Source organism: Pleurodeles waltl, chromosome 2_2 (assembly GCF_031143425.1).
Source record: "Pleurodeles waltl isolate 20211129_DDA chromosome 2_2, aPleWal1.hap1.20221129, whole genome shotgun sequence".
Classification (NCBI taxonomy): Eukaryota; Metazoa; Chordata; class Amphibia; order Caudata; family Salamandridae; genus Pleurodeles; species Pleurodeles waltl.
In genome coordinates this window covers 1,190,496,466-1,190,511,965 of record NC_090439.1, presented here as the reverse complement: position 1 = coordinate 1,190,511,965, position 15,500 = coordinate 1,190,496,466, and the positions used below count along the sequence as shown (strand labels likewise).

The window sequence follows — 15,500 nt, the reverse complement described above, 5'->3', positions numbered from 1 at the left end:
ACACTGCATACAGTTCACTAATAAGGGATAACTGGAGCTGGTATAAAACCAGTGCTAGCCAGGCCTGCCTCCTACAGACTGAAAACCCCAGAGAAGACTGCAAGAGACCACCAGTTGATACCTAGAGAAGGAGACCTGCGGAAAGAGGGGAACAAGTCCAGAAGACACAGCAGTGTTCAGTGGGGGCATGAGACGCTACCCACCAAGATGAGGATTCAGGAATTGGTCGACTGTGAGGATGAAGAGTCAGTATTGCAGTCCTGGAGTCAGAGTCAAGTTCCTGGAGGATGCTGGTGATGTCCCACCCCAGAAGAATGATTGCAGTTGTGTTTGCGTGTCTGGATTCCACCAACAGGTCTTGGCACAGGCAAAACTTGCAGCTGCCGGAAAGTGGTGCTGCTGGGGACCAGGAAGGCCCATGAGGACGCTACCTAAGAGGGGAGTCAGAGGGGGCCCTCAGCGTCTCAGAGAGCCCAGAGAAGCACAGGCAGCACTCACAGGAGTCCCACAGGATGGGGACACAGAAGTCGAAGATGGAGCCCATGCAGCACTACGACAAAGGGTCCCACACTACAGGAGAGCCACTGAGGGAGCTGTGCTTCGCAGGATGGAGTGCTGGGGACAGGAGCTTCAAGATAGCTGAAGGTCCCTTGGAGGGGATGTCAACAAGCCTTGGCAGCTGCAAATAATGCGGTGCACGGGGGTCCTGTCCTGTGTGAGAAGGCAAGGGCTTACCTTCACCAAAGCTGGAAGAGAGGACCAACTGGACCATTCAAGACCACCACCCATGTTGCAGGATCCACACAGCTCAGCAGAAGAGGGGATTCACATAGCCAGTCATCATTGAAGTTGGTGCCTGCAGATGCAGGGTAGTGACTCCTTCACTCATAGGCAGATTCCTTCTTCTTTCCTGTGCAAACTGAAGATGGGCTGTCGTTAGAGGGAAAATGTTGCAAAAGCTTGAAAGAGCGAGGGACACAATGTTGCAGACAGAGTCTGTGTCTTTGTTTCAGCTTGTTGGGTCCTGGAGAGTCCAGATGCAGTTTCTTTGGTCAGACGGCAAAGAGAAGGTTAAGTTGAAAGAACCACGGCACATCCAAGCATTCCAAATGTAAGTCCTTTATTCTTCTTGGGTATTCAATGAAAACAGCAAACGTTGTACCAATCCATGTATACACAGCCGACACGTGTTTTGTCGTGAGAACGACTTTTTCAAGGCTGTGAAACAATATCCAAAACATATCATGGTCAGCCAATAGTTCTAATGTCTAGTGTACGATCTTTGCCATCACCAAAAAAATTTACCCCTCCTTTTGTGTTAGGTGGGTTAGCAAATAACTGATTGGTGCTCGCCTAGATTGCTAGAGAAAGGAATAATAGGCATGCTGAATGGATATAGCCCATAGATAAGAATTTTAAGGAGTGAGTTGTTGTATCACCCAGTGTACAAGATTACAAAAATGCATATCAGTGACCCTAGTGGCGAACAAACGAGCGGAAGAGAGAAGATATCTATATAGAAGCAATAAAAGAACCACCAAGGATTATACTAAAGAATCATACCTCATTAAAGACTGTAAGTTATTTGATCTGTGTCACAATATGGTCGTCTTGTAATATTCGGTGTAGAAGTTACTTATCACATGTGTGGATATATCAATATATATTTGACGGTACATCTTGGTAATGAATCAAGGTTTGTACCAGGACCATGATAAGTCCAACTGAGAAAAGAAAATAATCAAAAGAAAAGCTCAGTGCCATATACTAGTAAGATGAGTAATGAAAATAGTGACATCATATACAGTAACGATCTAGAGGTGAGTGATATGTCCTTCTATATCTAGAGAAAAGGTATGTGTGTTCATACTGCAAAAACATCCATCTCCTGATATGGTGGTAAAAATAAAGTAGACAATTTGCACTATTAGGATTCGATCTTTAAATGCAGCATAGCATATTGGTCCTATCTCCCTCCTAGGGAATATTCAAAACAGAATGCCAAAGTGGAGAAAATAAACATATAGAGCTTGAAATGAAATCACCCGCACACGGAGTGTCCATTATGTTGTTGCCACACAACTCTGACTAACAACGGTAAAGCCTTTAGAAAAACATGTAAACCGCATATTTATAAATGCGGTAAAATATGGAGGCATTGAGCTTAATGTTGCACCAGGCCCAGTTATCTCTTATTAGTGTATAGGGTGTCTAGCAGCTTACGCTGATAGATAATGGTAGCTTAGCAGAGCAGCTTAGGCTGAACTAGGAGACGTGTGAAGCTACTACAGTACCACTTAGTGTCATATGCACAATATCATAAGAAAACACAATACACAGTTATACTAAAAATAAAGGTACTTTATTTTTATGACAATATGCCAAAGTATCTTAGAGTGTACCCTCAGTGAGAGGATAGGAAATATACACAAGATATATATACACAATAGCAAAAATATGCAGTATAGTCTTAGAAAACAGTGCAAACAATGTATAGTTACAATAGGATGCAATGGGGAAACATAGGGATAGGGGCAACACAAACCATATACTCCAAAAGTGGAATGCGAACCACGAATGGACCCCAAACCTATGTGACCTTGTAGAGGGTCGCTGGGACTATTAGAAAATAGTGAGAGTTAGAAAAATAACCCTCCCCAAGACCCTGAAAAGTGAGTGCAAAGTGCACTAAAGTTCCCCTAAGGACAAAATAGTCGTGTTAGAGGAATAATGCAGGAAAGACACAAACCAGCAATGCAACAACTGTGGATTTCCAATCTAGGGTACCTGTGGAACAAGGGGACCAAGTCCAAAAGTCACAAGCAAGTCGGAGATGGGCAGATGCCCAGGAAATGCCAGCTGCGGGTGCAAAGAAGCTTCGACTGGACAGAAGAAGCTGAGGTTTCTGCAGGAACAAAAAGGGCTAGAGACTTCCCCTTTGGCGGACGGATCCCTCTCGCCTTGGAGAGTCGTGCAGAAGTGTTTTCCCGCCGGAAGGACGCCAACAAGCCTTGCTACACGCAAATCATTTGTTTGGCGTTTTTGGACGCTGCTGGGGCCCAGGAGGGACCAGGAGGTCGCAAATTGGACCTGCAGAGAGAGGGGACGTCGAGCAAGACAAAGAGCCCTCACTAAAGCAGGTAGCTCCCGGAGAAGTGCCAGAAACAGGCACTACGAGGATGCGTGAAACGGTGCTCGCCGAAGTTGCACTAAGGAGTCCCACGTCGCCGGAGACCAACTTAGAAAGTCGTGCAATGGAGGTTAGAGTGCCGTGGACCCAGGCTTGGTTGTGCACAAAGGATTTCCGCCGGAAGTGCACAGGGGCCGGAGTGGCTGCAAAGTTGCGGTTCCCAGCAATGCAGCCCAGCGAGGTGAGGCAAGGACTTACCTCCACCAAACTTGGGCTGAAGAGTCACTGGACTGTGGGGGTCACTTGGACAGAGTCGCTGGATTCGAGGGACCTCGCTTGTCGTGCTGAGAGGAGACCCAAGGGACCGGTAATGCAGCTTTTTGGTGCCTGCGGTTGCAGGGGGAAGATTCCGTCGACCCACGGGAGATTTCTTCGGAGCTTCTGGTGCAGAGAGGAGGCAGGCTACAACCACAGCATGCACAAGCAGGAAAACAGTCGAGAAGGCGGCAGGATCAGCGTTACAGAGTTACAGTAGTCGTCTTTGCTACTATGTTGCAGGTTTGCAGGCTTCCAGCGCGGTCAGCGGTCGATTCCTTATCAGAAGGTGAAGAGAGAGATGCAGAGGAACTCGGCTGAGCTCATGCATTCGTTATCTAAAGTTTCCCCAGAGACAGAGACCCTAAATAGCCAGAAAAGAGGGTTTGGCTACCTAGGAGAGAGGAAAGGCTACTAACACCTGAAGGAGCCTATCAGCAGGAGTCTCTGACGTCACCTGGTGGCACTGGCCACTCAGAGCAGTCCAGTGTGCCTGCAGCACCTCTGTTTCCAAGATGGCAGAGGTCTGGAGCACATTGGAGGAGCTCTGGACACCTCCCAGGGGAGGTGCAGGTCAGGGGAGTGGTCACTCCCCTTTCCTTTGTCCAGTTTCGCACCAGAGCAGGGGCTAAGGGGTCCCTGAACCGGTGTAGACTGGCTTATGCAGAATTGGGCACATCTGTGCCCAACAAAGCATTTCCAGAGGCTGGGGGAGGCTACTCCTCCCCTGCCTTCACACCATTTTCCAAAGGGAGAGGGTGTCACACCCTCTCTCAGAGGAAGTTCTTTGTTCTGCCATCCTGGGCCAGGCCTGGCTGGACCCCAGGAGGGCAGCTGCCTGTCTGAGGGGTTGGCAGCAGCAGCAGCTGCAGTGAAACCCCAGGAAGGGCAGTTTGGCAGTACCAGGGTCTGTGCTACAGACCACTGGGATCATGGGATTGTGCCAACTATGCCAGGATGGTATAGAGGGGGCAATTCCATGATCATAGACATGTTACATGGCCATATTCGGAGTTACCATTGTGAAGCTACATATAGGTAGTGACCTATATGTAGTGCACGCGTGTAATGGTGTCCCCGCACTCACAAAGTTCAGGGAATTGGCTCTGAACAATGTGGGGGCACCTTGGCTAGTGCCAGGGTGCCCTCACACTAAGTAACTTTGCACCTAACCTTTACCAGGTAAAGGTTAGACATATAGGTGACTTATAAGTTACTTAAGTGCAGTGTAAAATGGCTGTGAAATAACGTGGACATTATTTCACTCAGGCTGCAGTGGCAGGCCTGTGTAAGAATTGTCAGAGCTCCCTATGGGTGGCAAAAGGAATGCTGCAGCCCATAGGGATCTCCTGGAACCCCAATACCCTGGGTACCTCAGTACCATATACTAGGGAATTATAAGGGTGTTCCAGTAAGCCAATGTAAATTGGTAAAAATGGTCACTAGCCTGTTAGTGACAATTTGGAAAGAAATGAGAGAGCATAACCACTGAGGTTCTGATTAGCAGAGCCTCAGTGAGACAGTTAGTCACTACACAGGTAACACATTCAGGCACACTTATGAGCACTGGGGCCCTGGGTTACCAGGGTCCCAGTGACACATACAACTAAAACAACATATATACAGTGAAAAATGGGGGTAACATGCCAGGCAAGATGGTACTTTCCTACAGTATCCTCTTATTTTGTCTTGCTGTCTGCAATACAGTCAAATCGTAAAGATTCAAGGAGTTTGTGACTTCCCATATTCGAAGAAACAAACGGTAATGTTATTCACGAGTCATATCTATTTAGAGAAATGCCAAGAACGTGTGTTGAAAACGTGGAGAGAGAAAAAAATTAGAAAAGCGAGCACAATACTGTGAGCATTCTTTTCCGTATTGTATTTAAGCAACTAGCACATCTTAAAGCCAAATATATTGGCCAGGGCGGCAGAGAAATAATGGTTGGTTTATCAAGACACGTAATGTCTAGCGTTAGTTAAACAATAGAGAATATTGTTAAAGATTTAGGTAAAGTGGACATGGATTCCTACCAGTCGTGTGTTCGATCCCATTTCTTGTTTGTAGTGGTCAGAAACGCTTGTGCTGGTTTGAACCGGTTTTATAGTTTCACGAGCGATGGAAATGGAAAAATAAATTACCGATCTTGGTGGCGGCCATCTTAGAATGGACATAAAGCACCATAGATAAATGGAAATCAATGGTAGTAAGTATCTCAATATAACAACTTACTAAAAGATGTGGAGTATAAATTGTGTAAAAAACGAACAGTGAGAGCGTGAAAAAGTAGAAATGAAGAGAGATACTGAATTGTGACCCACATGCTTGTGTGTTGGGGAAAATAAATCCTAGTCTGAGGGTAATTGTTGATGGCCAGAACGTAAACCCAGACATTGTTACAATGTTATCCACATACAACATACTGTGTTACTCAATACTATGTACATATATTTATTAGCAATGCATAATGTTGCAAATCATTATGAAGCATCCTCTTTGAAAATATCATATCTTAACTCCGCATATTTACTAACATAGTATTGCATATGTTGTTATTATGAAAACTATCAAGTAACAATTACAAAAAAACATGTAAATCTTTTTCCTTGTTTAGTCCCTCCTCCACTGCCCGCAGCTTAATTATCCATTTACTTTCCAGTTGTCTAATTAATAGTGTTTTGTTGCCACCCATTGCACGTCCACCTAGCGTGGCAATACCATGTGTCTTAATGTGATGTAAGTCCCGCTGTGTGTGTACAGAATTGAAATGTAGAGCAAACGGATAGTCTTTATTGTTGTTTTTGATTGCTCGAAAGTGTTCCTGTAGCCTTTCCTTGTAGGGTCTGATGGTGCTCCCTACAGATATATGATTACAAACGCATATCAGACAATACACCACATATTTGGTGTTGCAGTTTATGAAATGTTGGATATGATGCGTAACACCCGTATTGTAACAAAATGTTTTAATTTTGTCAATAGTGTATTGACAAATGATACATTGGCCACATTTGTAGAAACCAAGAGGTGGTTTAGGAATCCAGTCATTGTTAGTGCGACCAGGTAAGAAGCTATTACACAACTGATCTCTTAATGTGCATCCCCGACTGTATATGACATTGGGTCTATCACTGAGACCACTTTTCAAGGTGTTGTCAGCCAATAATAGTGGCCAGTTCCTTTTTAGAATTTTGAACACGTCTGAACCGATAGTGCTGTAGGGGGTAATTAAACTCAGTGCCTTATTCTCTGTTTTGTCCCATAGCTTTTCCGAATAGCCCCAGTTTAGAAATCGCTCTTTTAGTAAGTCAAGTTGGTTGGTAAATTCATGTTCATCATAGCAATTGCGTCTTATCCTTATTGCTTCCCCAAAGGGGATGGCTCTTATTTGGGAAGATGGATGGGCACTAGAGGCATGTAGAATGGAATTGGTTGCTGTGGGTTTTCTAAACAGTTTACTGCAAAGGATGTCATTCTGTACATAGATAGTAAGATCTAGAAAGTCTATACTGACTGGGCTGTATTGACTGGTGAATTGTATATTGAAATCGTTAGCGTTGAGATGACTAATGAACTGATCCAATGTTGCATGATCTCCGGACCAGAACAGTAAGACGTCATCTATGTATCGTCCCTAGTAGATTATGTGTTGTGTGAATTCCGGTGCGCAATTGCGCCAAATGTGTTGTTGCTCATAGTATCCCATGTAAAGGTTGGCAAATGAGGGCGAAAACTTAGCCCCCATTGCCACTCCTTGTGTCTGTTGATACCATGCACTTTCATGTAGGAAGACGTTGTTATTCATGACTAGACGTACAAGAGCAAGTAACATATCTGAGTGTCGCAGATAGGTGGCCTCCCTTTTGTCCAAAAAATGTTTTATGGCCATTATGCCTGATTTTTTGGGTATGAATGTGTATAGAGATGTCACATCCAGGGTGACTGAAAGATGTCCCTCTGTCCATTGGTAATCAGAAATCAAAGAGAGTAGATGTTTGGTATCTCTAATGTATGAAGGGAGGTTTTGAACAATCGGTTGTAGGAATAAATCTATATATTCCGAAAGTCTCTCAGTCGGAGAGTTGATCCCTGAAATGATCGGTCTCCCAGGGGGGAAGTCAGCTGTTTTGTGAATCTTAGGTAGTATATAGATACACGGGTAACTCGGTGTTGGATTAAATAGGTATTTGTACTCCAGTTCCGTTAGCAGGCCCATATCCCTCCATGTAGACAGTTTGATTTCTATATCCCTAACAATCCTTGGTATGGGATTGTTGGTTAGTCTACAATATGCTTCCTTGTTTTGTAGTTGCCTGTCGATCTCCGATATATAGTCTACCCGGTTCATGATAACAATATTACCTCCCTTGTCTGCTTCTTTTATTATGATGTCCTTGTCTCGGACCAGATCATTAAGTGCCATACGCTCCCTAGTGGTGATGTTTTGCGGAATCGTTAATCGTTAATCGGAAACTTATTCATATGTTGTGAGGAGAAGGTTGCAAAGTAATCCTGCTGATATCTTGCAAGCCGAATCTGAGGAACCACTCAAAACAGAGAACTTAAATAGCCCTGAAAGGGGGATTGGTCACCTAGCTGGGTGACCACCTATCAGGAGGGGGCTCTGATGTCACCTGACTGAACTGGCCACTCAGATGTTCCTAGAGCTCCCTGCCAACATTGGATTTAAGATGGTAAAACCCAGGGACCCTCTGGAGGAGCTCTGAGCACCACACCAGGGGTGGTTATGGACAAGGGAGTGGTCACTCCCCTTTCCTTTATCCAGTTTAATGCCAAAGCAGGGACTGGGGGTCCCTGAACCGGTGTAGATTAGTTTATGCATGGAGGGCCCGAAACGTACCCTTCATAGCATTCCAGTGGCTTGGTGAGGCTACCGCTCCCAAGCCTGTAACACCTATTTCCAAAGGGAGAGGGTGTAACATCCCTCTCCCAAAGAAAATCCTAAGTTCTGCCTTCCTTGACTTGAGCTTCTCAAGCAACAGGAGGGCAGAAACCTGTCTGTGGGGTTGCAGCAGCTTTGGGTGCCTGGAAAACCTCAGAATTCTGTAAGAGCAATACTGGTGGTCCTCTAAGAAGCCACCAGAGTGCATGGAATCATACAACCAATACTTGCAAAAGAATTGGGGTATGATTCCAACATGTTTGATACCAAACATACCTATGTTCAGAGTTACTATTAGGCAGCTGGACATAGGTATTGGCCTATGTCCAGTACACGTGTAAAAAGGCGTCCCTGCTCTCACAAAGTCCAGGAAAATGCAGATAGAGTTCATGTGGGCACCCCTGCTAGTGCACGGGTGCCCTCACACACAGATACTTTGCACCCTGCCCTCTGGGCTAGAAGGGCCTACCATAGGTTTGACTCATAAGTGACCCGGTGCAGTAAAGTAGCAGTGAAAGGCTGCTTGCACCTTTTCACGCAGGCTGCAATGACAGGCCTGCAGGACACTTTGACTGGGCTCCCTATGGGTGGCATCATATATGCTGCAGCCCATAGGGATCCCCTGGCACCCCAATGCCCAGTGTACCTAGGTGCCATATACTAGGGAATATATATTGTAGCACCAGTGTGCCAAATGTGGGATGAAATAAGTTCCAGCAAGCAAGTTTAAAAGGAGAGTGCATAATCACTGGGGTCCTGGTTAGCAGGATCTCAGTGAATACTGTCAAACACACTGACAAACATGCAAAACGTGGGGCTAACCATACTATAAAGAGGCTATTTTCCTACAGTAACACAGTGAAAACACCACAAAAATACACCAGACAGTGTTTAGAAAAATAGATAACATTTGTCTGAAAAAAATAAAGTCATAACGACTAAGATGAAATAAGCACAAGTTGAAATATGACTTTTTAAAGAAATAACAGTTGTTGCTTGATTTCACAAAGTACCTGGTGTGCAACAAAAATGTACATGCACGGAGAAAGGCAGAGGAGGAGATGCATGGAAAAATAAGGAATGCTTTGGATTTCCCGTCATGGCACAAACGTTGGGTCCTTTCTTTCCATGCAGCACAGGGTTTGCGTTGATTTTTGGCGTGGAGTCCGAGTTCCTCACTGCGATGCGGGGTTCCTTTTTGACCCAGGGACGATGCAGGGAAATCCTTGATGTGTTTTGGAAGAAGACACAGGTGGTGTGTCGATCTGGATGGCTGTGCTTCGAATTTTCCATCGCACAACAGACGCTGCATCGACTTCTTCACTCAGAAAGACGGGCTGTGTTGTACCGGTTCAGCTGTGCAGTGATTTCTCGGTTGCAAAGCAGGCTGTGCCTTGTTTCTGGCAGGCCATGCATTGATTTTTGGCGTACAAGGATTTTCATGAAGTTTTAAAGTCTTTTTGGCCCTGAGATGTCAGGAAACAGGAGGCAAGCTCAATCCAAGCCCTTAGAGAGCACTTTGCAGAAGAGACAGAGGTCAGCAAGGCAACAGGGCAGCAGTCCTTTGCAGCAAAGGAGTCCAGATGAGTCCTTTGGGCAGCCAGGCAGTACCTCAGGTCCAGATGTAGGGGTAGATCCAGAAAGTGTCTGAGTTGGTGGGGTCAGGGACCCAGGTTTTATACCTGGGTCCCTGATATAAAATGCCTTTGAAGTGGGGGAGACTTCAAAGAGTGTTTTTTAAGTGCATAAGGTCCCCTTTCAGTGTGGTCCTGTCTTCCAGGGTCCCAGTACAGGGTTTGGCAGTCCATTGTGTGAGGGCAGGCCACAGCTCTTTGAAATGTAAGTGACGCCCTCCACCCTTCCAGCCCAGGAAGACCCATTCAGTATGCAGATGAGTGCAGGTGTGACTGCATGTTTGTGATTGTCTGGGTAAAATGCACAAGGGAGCTGTCAACCAGCCCAACCCAGACATGGATTGGAGACACGCTCAAGGCACAGATGTATTTAATTGCAGAGAAATGCTCACTTTCTAAAAGTGGCATTTCTAAAATAGTAATAGAAAATCCAACCTCACCAACAAACTGGATTTTTTAGTACCATACTGGTCATACTAGATATGACCTGATTACTACTTTTAGATCAGAATATTCCACTCAAAAGGGAAGGAGGGTAATCCTAATGCCAGTCTATGAAAGGAGCACGCCTCACAGCAGTGGAAAACAAATGTAGGAGTTTTTCACTACCAGGGCATATAAACCACATGTGTACATGTCCTGCCTTTTACCTACACAGCACCCTGCCATATGGGTTACTTAGAGCATACCTTAGGGGTGACTTATATGTAGGAAAAGGTGAGTTTAAGGCTTTGCAAGTACTTTTAAATGCCAAGTTGAAGTGGCAGTGAAACTGCACACCAATGCTTTGCAAGGGCAGGCCTGAGACACGGTTAAGGGGCTACTTATGTGGTGGCACAATCAGTGCTGCAGGCCCACTAGTAGCATTTTGTTTACAGGCCTTGGGCACATATAGTGAGTGCACTTTACTAGGGAGTTATAAGTAAATCAAATATGCCAATTGGGAATGAACTAATGTTACCATGTTTAAGGGAGAGAGCATATGATCTTTAGCACTGGTTAGCATTGGTAAAGTGTGCAGAGTCCTAAAACCAGCAAAAACAGTGTCATAAAACTGGAGGGAGGCAGGCAAAACGTTGGGGGTGACCACCCTAAGGCTGTCAGGTCTAACAGTGCATATTGATGCGGTGCTTTGAATTGTGCTGTACTATGCAAAGTTTTGACATTTTGGGAACAGATATATTACGACATAGGTTGTTTTGCAAAATACCAATGTATTCAGTTGAAGTGGACGCACAAAATGTGACCACTTCTACTGAATCCATTTAATTACATTCCAAAGAAATAAAATACAAGTTGGAGGCAGAGTTAGGCCGTAATCATCTACTCTATAGAAATACTATATATATATATATATATATATCAGCATCTTTATCTGCTTTCCATAATTGAGGGGTATCTATGGGCAACACTGAAACAATTTACACCAGAGGACCAGAGAAGTTCCCCACGTAACAGAAGCACATCGTAGTCATTGACACTGAGGCCGGCTCCAGCTGGGACACTGTACTGACCAGGCCGCAAGGTTTCAGATTGCTTATATGTGACACTTCAATGGTTTCAGTGAACTTATGAGTGACATTCAATGATCAAATGTGTGACACTTAAGTGACACTTTGTCAGGAGTAAACCCAAGCAGTGAAGTGCATTGAAAGAGATAAATATCAAGTATTAACCCTTTTGAGCAATGAGAACCTCTAGAAAGGTCGTAAAACTTCTGGACAACATCTAAAATGGGAGATCACTAACCTATTTCCCCTTCCGAGATCTCAAAACATGAAGACACGGCTGATGTACCTGCTTGAGAAATACGGCAAGCCTTGCTGCCACGCATGAAGAACCTATGCAAGGTGTCATTCTGTACTCCATTGTGTGAAATGCTGATAAATCTGCCCCCAAGTGCTTGAAGTGTATTAATAATTATTATAAAACTGCAGACAAAAGTGTGTGGGGAGCCCAAGTGGCAGCAGTACAGATGTCCTTAGAGACAAGCCCTTGCATGCTGCCCAGGAGCAGGAGATAGCCCTTGTCGACCTCGGCTCAACCTAGCGCCAAAGAGGGTAATGACTTAAGCCATCTGCTTGACCCATCTTCTTAGGGCAGAAGAATTTAACCTAAACCTTTGTTAACTGTACCAAAGGTGGCACATATCAATATAACCTTCCTCATGTCTGAACTACGAACTTTGTGAATTGATAATGCCCTATGAACATTCAAAAAGTGAAGCTATTGCACCTTTGGGAGGAAAGAAGGGTCTGTGAGCAATTAAACCTTGTCTGGGAAAAATCCTGGGTAACTTTCATCAACTAAAAAAGCCCTAATATCTCCCAGTCGTCTACCAGAAGTGATGGCTACAAGAAAGAACACTTGCAGGGTAAGACATTTCAACTGGACTGAATAAAGTGGCTCGAAAGAAGGACCCTGAAGGGTCTTAAGAATGAATGGAAGATTCCACTCAGGCAGAGGAAAATGAATACCAAGCCTTCTGCTAGCAAATCTTTTAAGTAACCTGTTAATCAGTTCCTTTACAGACAAAATCCCTGCTTTCAGGAATGGCCGAATAGCTGTACCTTGACTGCGCAAAGTAGAAACTTAAAGAATAAACCCATTCTCTAGAAAATCCAAAATCCATGGTGGTAAGAAGGAGCTCTTACCCCCTGTCAAACAGCAAACTTCAATTTTTTTTTCAGTTACTGGGATAGTTTTTAAGGGTCGAAGGCGTCCTAGATAGTTGAATGTAACCAGCTACTCCTCAGATCACCCTAGCTCTGCTAATTGTGCCCTCTCAAGTTCCAGACCCCTAGTCTCAGCCTGAGAAGGAATGATTCTGGTAAAAGGGGAATTTTCAAAGGATAGGGATTTAATGTAAAATTTGGGATTCTTCCACTGCCAGACTACCTATGAGTGAAAACCATGGTCTGCGAGGCCAAAACAGGGCAAGAAGAAGAACCTGGACCTGCTCCCTGATCACCTTCCTGAGTACCCTGGAGAGTAAGGGAATTGGAGGAAAGACATAGATCAGAACATTTGGCCATCTGAGGGAGATGGCATCCTGATCCCAAGCCTTGTGTGAGGGAGACAGACAGCAGAACCTGTGGAGTAGCACATTCTCCTCTGATGCAAACATGTTGATTTAAGGGCGACCGTATGTCTGAATGAGCTCCTGAAATAAGAAGATGGGAGCATCTTGCTCGACCAATCCGCAAGCCCATTCTCCCAACCTAGATGATGAATCGCTTCCAAAGAGAGGAGATACCTATGGTCTGAGCCAAGCAGCTAAGATTTGAAACCTGGTTGCAGCCTGGTAATTGATGTCTGTCCTTAGTGACATTCCCTGTTGAGCTTGTTCGAAATTACCCACCACTGCAAATTGTGTTCATCGAAAGAGTGCCTGGGATGGACTTGTTGAATTCCTGTGACCACAGATTCCGATGTTTGAGGAGAAATTGGACACTGCACCTAAGGATTGAAGAGTCTGGTAGGAATGCAAGTCAGTCTTTTACACTTCAGCAGAAACCCATGATTCTGCAGCAGACTTCACACAGTTTGCACATGGAGATGTGTCTTTGAGAAAGAAGATGCAGAAACTAATAAATCATCAAGGAATGGAACACAGACTACGGGGGCTAATGTTACACCACAACTTCTTATTGTAAAAAGCCTGGTCTAGTCTACTACTGTGGTTTACAGCAGAATATGTTCTGGGAATTGTAGTTTTGGTTGAATTCTTCTGTGCTATTCATGTACCAGATTATACATGTTTTAAAAATAAAAAAACATGTTTACCTGATTTAACGTTTTGCAAAAGTAAACAAAAGAGAGCAGTTTGCAATCACAGCTTCTGTGTGCATGTTTGTGTATTTGTCTGTGCGTGTGTCCATGTTCTGACGCATAGACGGATGATGGAAAAGTGGCTTTTCATACTAGATCACTTTGCTTTCTTGTCTGTTTTTAGGCAATTCCTAAACTATTTATTGTACAAAGTGAGTGTTCTGAGATACTTGTGTTATGTAGTAGTTATAACTGCTTTATTCCATTCACGGTAAAAGTGTTACTCAAATTGTCACACATATGTCCTTGATATGTTACACATACATAGCCCTAATAAGTAGTGCTTAATTTGTAAATAAACACATGCCGGTGCCTGAAGCTCTCTCTGAAACATGCGGCTGCTGCATTTAAATGTGGGAGCACCGAATACTGAGGGAGCGTAATCCCGAAGCCATCTAGGGCCTCTTCAATCCATTTACAGCCACTCCCTGCCCCCCTTCAGCTCACTCCTGCAGCTTTCTCCTTTCTCCCTATGTGACGCTTTTTCGTTTTTCTCTCCCTCCTTCGTCCACATTTTTGTCTTTTGCTCGCAGTAATTGTTTGAGGCAGAAAATAAGTGTCGGTGCTCCACACCGGGAACCACCGGCTCAAATGAAGCACTGCTAGCACGTTACTAGTAATAACCAGAAACGTCCCACATAGACAAGCTGGAAACTTGCCGGCTGTGCTGGAGGCTATCAATCCCTGCCAGCAGGCGGGAGCTCGAACGCCTGAGCGGAGACACCCGTCAAATCAAGAGAGGACACGCTGGCTCTGCATTGCTGTGACTTCCCAAGCCAAAGCGCTGGGAGAAACGCGCCATGGCCCTCGCACGAGGGGGTAATCTGGCCTAGCAGCAAGGGCCAGTGCACATAGCGCTTTATGATTGCTTCACTACCCAAGGAGGAGTGGCGCTGGGTGATCCCAGTTCTTTCTACAAGGCATCTCCCTGAGTGCCAACTGTCAATACTACTCACCTCAGGAGAGGCAGGCGCCAGCCCTCTGCACGAGCCAGAATCCATTCATTCACCCACTAACCCATCCCTAGTTACAGTGATGACATCATGTCATCTTTCCATGGAGTATCCAGTATCCTTCACCCAACTCTCATTCTGCATTCATTCATTCTTCCCTCTCTCTTCCAAGCTCTGATCCGTATGGCCGCTCAGCTCACTCCTCAAATCATCTAGAATACATGATCGGCTCATCTATGCATTCATCAGGAGATTGTGGTCATTGTATTAATCTGTTCATCGTTCTCTCCTTCATACAGTGGAATCATCGTGTCCCTCTACCATCGGGCATTCAACTTCCTCTCATTCACACATTCATCAGTCTGTGGTTCTTACAATACAGCCGACTGTTCCACCCGTCCGTGCATCAGGTGGTTATAAGAGCACTCATTCCTTCACGCATTCATTTCCCCATTACTGCTCCCTGCATATTTGCTTCATCTACCAATTCACTCATTCATCTTTTCCCCTTCTGTGAACTATAACTGGGGTCATCCTCGAACTCAAGCAATATTAACCGCACCTTTCTTCATTTCCAATATAATTCTCCATATCATACAATCACCTCGTCCGTTTGTCCCTCTAGTATCCCTCCTCCGCTCTTTGAGTCATTTGCAAAGTTCATACGTATGCAGCTAGCTCCTCGTCACTCGCCGGCTCTACAGCTCCTCGAAGCACCCACCAGGATGTCACA

At 44.9% G+C, this 15,500-nt stretch overlaps 1 protein-coding gene across 1 annotated transcript in view; it reads right to left on the bottom strand.

Annotated features, from left to right (window-relative positions):
• Positions 1 to 15,500, bottom strand: part of LOC138283068 (GTPase IMAP family member 9-like) — a 135,313-nt gene that overhangs the window by 116,358 nt on the left and 3,455 nt on the right. The window lies entirely within an intron of this gene.